Source organism: Cebus imitator, unplaced genomic scaffold (assembly GCF_001604975.1).
Source record: "Cebus imitator isolate Cc_AM_T3 unplaced genomic scaffold, Cebus_imitator-1.0 Scaffold378, whole genome shotgun sequence".
NCBI lineage: Eukaryota > Metazoa > Chordata > Mammalia > Primates > Cebidae > Cebus > Cebus imitator.
This window is the reverse complement of record NW_016107693.1, coordinates 1,202,573-1,211,119: the sequence shown is the minus strand read 5'-3', so window position 1 is coordinate 1,211,119 and position 8,547 is coordinate 1,202,573. Positions and strand designations below refer to the sequence as shown.

Sequence of the window (8,547 nt, the reverse complement as noted above, 5' to 3'; positions counted from 1 at the left end):
GGGAGGGAGGGAGGAAGGAAGGAAGGGAGGAAGGAGGGAGGGAAGAACAAAGGAAGGAAGGAAAGAAGAGAGGAAGGAAGAAAGGAAGGAAAGGAGGGAGGAAAAAGGGAAGGAGGGAGGGAGGGAAGAAGGAAGGAAGGGAGGGAGGGCAGAAGGAAGGAAGTAGGAAAGGAGAGATGGAAGGAAGTAGGAAAGGAGAGATGGAAAGAAGAAGAGAAGGGAAGAAGGGAAGAGGGAGGAAGTGAAGGAGAGAGACAAGGAGAAAGAGTGGGAGGGTGGAAGAAGGGAGTGCACTTTCCATCTCCTTCCTGTGGGATGATACTTTTTGAGCGCACCATATATGGCCTTTTTTTACAACCTCTTCTCTCTCACATGCCACATTGAGTCCAAGATGGCAGTAGTCAGAAAACAGCAGAGTAGTAAGGAGTGAGGGTTTCATGGTGGTTCACTATAACCACAGAGATACAGACCTTATATGTAAAGTCATACTAATATGGTAAGAATCCTGATGGCATTGCATACTGTAGTTTATTGTGATTAATGTCATCCATATATCAATGTGTGAGTAAGAACGGCAAAAGTAGGACATGACATTTCAGTCCAGAAACTACATAGATGAAGATCTGCTAAACACTGGTGTTTGGGCCAAAAACTAGTCATCCAGCTCAGATTTAAAAGGGTATTTGATTAGCATTTAAATGGATAGAGTGAAGCCAGAAGAAACTTCATATATCCTATTGCTTGGCAAACCATCGGATTTGGATAGATGCATCCAAAATGATAAAATAGAAAAACCTGCAACAGATCACTTCTTCTTTAGAAAAATTGATCATCTTCCTAAAATTATTGTTATGCTATAAATATTTATTGAATGTCTACTTCAGAAAATCAGACAAAGTATTGGCCTTGAAGTGCTTACATTCTAATGGGAAATATAGAGAAAATACATAAAAACATGATAGAGATAGAAAGATAATAGGTAGATAGATGATTACATGTAGATAGATGTAGACAGATGATAGAACAATACATGATACATAGAAAGATAGGTAGAAGAGAGATAGATAGATACACAGATACATAGATAGATGATAGATAGAAGATAGATACAGGTAGTTAGGTAGATGGATAGAAAGATGATAGACATAAAGAAGGATACGTCAATGCAGATAGATACATAGATAGGTTTGTTGTTATATGGTAAGTGATGAGAATTCTATTGAACTGAATAAGGAACATTGTCAACGCAGCATACAGGAGACACATTTACAATTTAGAAGTCATAGTGAGGGTAGGCTTCAGTAAGTAATGCTAGAGCAAAGAATTTAATGTGGTAAGGGAGTGAGGTCATGCATATGTCACAGGAAATATCTTAGAAGCAGGAGAAACAGTAGAAGCCATGGTCTTTAAACAGGAATATGCCTGGAGTGTTCATGGAATGGGTAGCAGGCCAGTTGGGAAAGAGGAAGAAGTGAGCTCTACAATCTGACAAGAGATCAGATTCTGCAGAACCTCATAGACTGTGACAAGGACATATTTTCCTCTAAAGAAACGATTTGATCTATGAAAACTGCTTTCTGTATGCATCAAAAAAAATATTTTGATAAAATATTTGCATGCCCTCTCTTACCACTCCTATTCAACATAGTATGAAACTTCTGGCCAGGTCAATCAGTCAAGAGAAAGAAATAAACGATATTGAAAGAGGAGGAGACGAAGTAAAATAATTGTCTTGTTTGCGGATGACATGACCCTATATCTAGAAACTCCAATATTTCAACCCAAAAGCTTCTTTTTTTTTTTTTTTTTTTTGAGACGGAGTTTCGCTCTTGTTACCCAGGCTGGAGTGCAACAAAAGCTTCTTAAGCTGATAAGCAACTTCAGCAAAATCTCAGGATACAAAATCAATCTGCAAAAATCACAAGCATTTTACTATAAACCAACAACAGACAGAGAGCCAAATCACAAATGAACTCCCCTTCACAATTGCTGCAAAGAGAATATAAAACCTAGGAATACAGCTAACAAGGGAAGTGAAGGACCTCTTCAAGAACTACAAACCACTGCTCAAGGATATCAGAGAGGACACAAACAAATGGAAAATCATTTCACGTTCATGCATAGAAAGAATCAATATTGAGAAAATGGCCTGACTGCTCAAAGTAATTTATAGATTCAGTGGTACTCCCATTAAACTACCACTGATGTTCTCCACAGAATTAGAAAAAAACTATTTTAAAATTCATAGTGGAAGCAAAAAAGAGCCCATATAGACAAGACAATTCTAAGAAAAAAGAACAAAGCTGGAGGCATCACACTACTGGGCCTCTACCATTAATACAAGGCTACAGTAACCAAAACAGCATGGTACTGGTACAAAAACAAACACATAGACCACTGGAAAACAATAGAGAACTCAGAAACAAGACTATACATCTACAACCATCTGATCATCAACAAACCTGACAAAAACAAGCAATGGGGAAAGAATTCCCTATTTAATAAATGGCAATGGGAGAACTGGCTAGCCATATGCAGAAAACTGAACTGGACCCTATTCTTAAACCTTATACAAAAATCAACTCAAGATGGATTGAAGACTTAAAGGTAAACCCCAAAACTATAAAACTCTAGAAGATAACCTAGGCAATACTATTCAGGAAATAGGCACCAGCAAAGATTTCATGATTGATGTATTGATGTGGTTTGGCTGTGTACCCACCCAAATTGCATCTTGAATCATAACTCCTACAATTCCTTCATGTCATGGAAGGAACCCAGTAGGAGGTAATTGAATCATTGGGGTGGATCTTGCCCATGTACTTCTCATGATAGTGAATAAGTCTCATGAAATCTGATGGTTTTAAAAAGAGTATATCCCCTGCACAAGCTCGCTCTCTCCCTCTCCTCCCCGTCTCTCTCTCTCTCTCTCTCTCCCCCTCTCTGCCTGCTGCCATTCATTGTAAGCTGTGACTTTCCTTGAATTCTGTCATGACTGTGAGGCTTCCCTAGCCATGTGGAGCTGTAAGTCCATTAAAATTCTTTCTTTTGTAAATTTCCCAGTATCGATTATGTCTTTATCAGGAGTGTGAAAACAGACTAATATAGTATTGGTACCAGTAGAGTGAGGTACTGCTGAAAAGACACCCAAAAATGTAAAAGTGACTTTAGAACCAGGTAACAGGCAGAAATTGGAAGTTTGGTGGGCTCAGAAGAACACAGAAAAATGTGGGAAAGTTTGGAACTCCCTAGATACTTCCTGAATGGCTTTGACCAAAATGCTGATAATGATATGGACAATAAAATCCAGGCTGAAGTGGTCTCAGATGGAGATGAGGAACTTGTTGGGAACAAGAGCAAAGGTGACTTTTGTTATGTTTTAGCTAAAAGACTGGCAGTACTTTGCCTCTGCCTGAGAGATTTATGGAACTTTGAACTTAAGAGAAATTATTTAAGGTGTCTGGCAGAAGAAATTCCTAAGCAGCAAAGCATTCAAGATGCAACATGGGTGCCGTTGAAGGCATTCAGTTTTATAAGGAAAGCAGAGCATAAAAGTTCAGAAAATTTGCAGCCTGACAATGCGATAGAAAAGAAACTCTCATTTTCTGAGGAGAAATTCAAGCTGGTGGCAGAAATTTGCATAAGTAATAGGGATCCAAACATTAATCACCAAGACAATGGAGAAAATGTCTTCAGGGCATGTCAGACACCTTTGTGGCAGCCCCTTTCATCACAGGCCCAGAGGTATAGGAGGAAAAAATAGTTTTGAGGGCCAGGCCCAGGGTCCTTTTGCTGTGTACAGTCTAGGGACTTGGTTCCCTGCATTCCAGCTGATCCAACTAAAAGGGACCAAGGTACAGCTCGGGCTGTTGCTTCAGAGGGTGGAGGCCCCAAACCTTGGCAGCTTACATGTGATGTTGAACCTGTGGGTGCACAGAAGTCAAGAATTAAGGTTTGGGAACCTCTGCCTAGATTTCAGAGGATGTATGGAAATGCCTGCATGTCCAGGGGGAAGTTTGCTGCAGGGACGGGGTCCTCATGGAAAACCTCTGCTAAGGCAGTGCAAAGGAGAAATATGAAGGTGGAGACCCCACATAGAGTCCCTGCTAGGGCACCACCTAGTGGAGCTGTGAGAAGAGGACCACCATCCTCCAGACCCCAGAACGACAGATCCACCAACAGCTTGTGCCATGTGCCTGGAAAAGTCAGAGACACTCAACACCTGCCCATGAAGGCAGCCAGGAGGGGCACTACACTCTGCAAAGCCACAGGAGTGGAGCAGCCCAAGGCCATGGGAGCCCACTGCTTGCATCAGCATGACCTGGATGTGAGACATGAAGTCAGAGGAGATAATCTTGGAGCTTTAAGATTTGACTTCCCTGATGGATTCTGGATGTGCATGGGGCCTGTAGCCCCTTGGATTTGGCCAATTTCTCCCATTTGGAATGGCTGTATGTATTCAATGCCTGTACCCCCATTGTATCTAGGAAGTTACTGACTTCCTTTTGATGTTACTGGCTCATAGGTAAAAGGAACTTGCCTTGTTTCAGATGAGACATTGGACTGTGGAGTTTTAAGTTAATGTTGAAATGAGTAAAAACTTTGGGGGACTGACTGCTAGAAAGGCATGATTGGTTTTGAAATGTTAGGATATGAGATTTGGGAGGGACCAAGGATGGAATTATATGATTTGGCTGTGTCCTCACCCAAATCACATTTTGAATTATAACTCCCACAATTCCCATGTGTTGTGGACTGAAACTGGTGGGAGGTAATTGAATCATGGGGGTGAGTCTTTCCATGTTGTTCTTGTGATAGTGAATAAGTTTTATGACATATGATACTTTTAAAAAGAAAAGTTCCCTTGCACAAGCTCTCTCTTTCTCTCTTTGCCTGCTGTTTTCCATTGTAAGATGTGACTTGCTTCTCCTTGCCTTCGGCCATGATTGTGGGGCCTCCCCAACCACGTGGAACTGCAAGTCTTAATTATTAAGCCTCTTTCTTTTTTTTTTTTTTTTTTTTTTTTGAGACAGAGTTGCACTCATGTTACCCAGGCTGGAGTGCAATGGCGCGATCTCAGCTCACGGCAACCTCCGCCTCCTGGGTTCAGGCAATTCTCCTGCCTCAGCCTCCTGAGTAGCTGGGATTACAGGCACGCACCACCATGCCCAGCTAATTTTTTTGTAGTTTTAGTAGAGACGGGGTTTCACCATGTTGACCAGGATGGTCTCGATCTCTTGACCTCGTGATCCACCCACCTCGGCCTCCCAAAGTGCTGGGATTACAGGCTTGAGCCACTGCGCCCGGTCTAAGCCTCTTTCTTTTGTAAATTTCCCAGTCTTAGGTACGTCTTTATCACTAGCATGAACATGGAAGAATACAATGATGAAAATGCCAAAAGCAATTGCAACAAAAGCAAAACTTGATAAATGGGATCTAATTAAATTCAAGAGCTTCTGCATAGCAAAAGGAACCGTCAGAGCAGACAACCTACAAAATGGAAGAAAATTATCCATCCAACAAAGGTCTAATATCCAGAATCTACAAGGAACTTAAATTTATAAGAAAAATGCCAATAACCCCACTAAATAGTGGGCAAAGGACAGGAACAGACACTTCTCAAAAGAAGACACACATGCAGCCAACATAGAACTGGTAACCAACAGAATGGGAAAAAATGTTGCACTCTACCCATCTGACAAATGGCTAATAACCAGAATCTATCTACAAAGAACTTAAACAAATTTACAAGAAAAAAACAACCCCATCAAAAAGTGGGTGAAGAATAAGAACAAACACTTCTCAAAAGTAGACATTTTTGCAGCCAACAAACATACGAAAAAAAGCTCATCATCACTGGTCATTAAGAAATGCAAATCAAAACCACACAGATACCATCTCTCATGCCAGAGAGAATGGCAATCATTAAAAAATCTGAAGACAGATGCTGGAGAGGATGTGGAGAAATAGGAATGCTTTTACATTGTTGGTGGGTGTGTAAATTAGTTCAACCATTGTGGAAGACAATGTGGTGATTCCTCAAGGATCTAGAAATAGAAATACCATTTGACCCAGCAATCCCATTACTGAGTATATACTCAAAGAATTATAAAACATTCCATTATAAAGACACATGCATATGTATGTTTATTGTGGCACTGTTTACAATAGCAAAGACTTGGAACCGAGCCAAATGCCCCTCAATGATAGGCTGGATAAAGAAAATGTGGCACATATACACCATGGAATACTATGCAGCCATAAAAAAGGATGGGTTCATGTCCTTTGCAGGGATGTGGATGAAGCTGGAAAGCATCATTCTCAGCAAACTGACACAGGAATTGAAAACCAAACACTGCATGTTCTCACTCTTAGGCAGGTGTTGAACAACGAGAACACATGGACACAGGGAGAGAAACATAACACACTAGGGCCTCTCAGGGGAAGGGGAGCTGAGGGAGGGATAGCAGGAGGTAGGGGGATTGGGGAGGGATAACATTAGGAGAAATACCTAATGATGGAGGATGGATGCAGCAAACCACCATGGCACATGTATACTTATGTAACAAACCTGCACAATCTGCACATGTGCCCCAGAACTTAAAGTATAAATAAATAAATAAATAAATAAATAAATAAGATCACTGCTAATTAGAGAAATGCAAATCAAAATCACAATGAGATTCCATCTCACACTAATCAAAATGGCAATTATTAAAAAGTCAAGAAACAACAGATGCTGGTGAGGTAGCAGAGAAATAGCAATGCTTTTACACTGTTGCTGGGAGTGTAAATCAGTTCAACCACATTGTGGAAGACATGTGGAGATACCTCAAAGATCTAGAGGTAGAAATACCATTTGACCCAGCAATCCCATTACTGGGTATATGGTCAAAGGAATATAAATAATTCAGTTATAAAGATATATGCATGCATATGTTCACTGCAAAACTTCACAATAGCAAAGACATGGAATCACCCCAAATGCCCATCAACAATATACTGGATTTTAAAAATGTGGTACATATACACCATGCAATACAATGCAGCCATAAAAAAGAATGAGAGCATATCCTTTGTTGGGACATGGACAGAGTTAGAAGCCATCATCCTCGGAAAACTAATGCCAGAACAGAAAACCGAACACCACATATTCTCACTTATATGTGGGAGGTGAACTATGCAAACACACAGACACAGGGAAGGGAATAACACACGCTGGGGCCTGTAGGGGAAGTGAGAGGGAGAGCATCAGGATAAATAGCTAATGTATGCTAGGCTTAACACCTTGGTGATGGGTTGACAGGTGCAGCAAACCACCATGGCACATCTTTAGATAACAAACTTGCACATCCTGCACGTGTGCCTCAGAACTTAAAATAAGAAGACGGAAAAAAAGGTAAAATTATTTTTATCCTTATTGGATGCCAAATGATATGGCCTCTTTGAGACAAGGTACTACAGCATATGGTATAGAGACAATACAAATTGACATTTAAAAATACATTATTATGATATGAAAGAGTGATGAACGGAGTAGTAAAGAATTTCAGGAGCCAGGCATGGTGGCTCACATCTGTAATCCCAGCACTTTGGGAGGTTGAGGTGGGCAGATCACAAGCTCAGGAGATCAAAACCATCCTGGCCAACATGGTGAAACCTCGTCTCTATTAAAATATAAAAATTAGCCAGATGTGGTGGCACGTGCCTGTAGTCCCAGATATTCAGGAGGCTGAGGCAGGGGAATTGCTTGAACCCAGGAGGCAGAGGTTGCAGTGAGCCAAGATTGCGCCACTGCACTCCAGCCTGGTAACAGAGCAAGACTTCGTCTCAAAAAAAAAATCCTCACTTCAGAACAGTATCTGATTTTACTGGGCACACTAATTAACATACAAAACCAGGAAGAATAGGTATCATTAACAATGCATCATCATAAAGATGAGAATCAAATTACTTAATTATGAATTTTAAATCCATCTTTGAGGGCTTGGTACAAAATTTATATCTGAGCAATATACATCAGGAAATGTTTACAACCATACTTTGAAGTTCTGTTACATGCAACTATATCAGTGTTTAAAAATGAAATGCACACCCATGCCTAGAAAAATGACTGGAAAAAAATTCTAATGTGAATGTCTTTGGGGAGTGGAACATGGGCACTTTTTCCTTATTTCAACCTTCTACGTTTCCCAAATATTCTTAAATTTGAGTTACATTTTTATGAAACATTAACTTGTTATAAAATCATAAAAATATATCTTTTCTTCTTTCTAAATTGTAGAAAGGAACCTATTAATTGCCTGGTGCTTTTTAAATCCATAGCCAGCACTTAACTACTATAGGACACTGTCTTTCACTTGAACATAGTAACTCTGTGCCTATGGGTGATTTTCAGTGCCCATCCAGCCACAAATTACATGTCTGATAGTGGAAACAAACAAAACTGTTATTCTCCCTAGCTAGCCCCAATTCTATACTATTTAAGACATGACAAAAACATCAAGACTGATGAAACTCAAGGGTTATTGCTACAGACTTCTAAAA

At 40.2% G+C, this 8,547-nt stretch overlaps 1 protein-coding gene across 7 annotated transcripts in view; it reads right to left on the bottom strand.

The window, feature by feature from the left end:
- Positions 1–8,547, bottom strand: part of LOC108288585 (probable ATP-dependent RNA helicase DDX60) — a 271,788-nt gene that overhangs the window by 17,932 nt on the left and 245,309 nt on the right. The gene's annotated exons all lie outside the window — the stretch shown is intronic.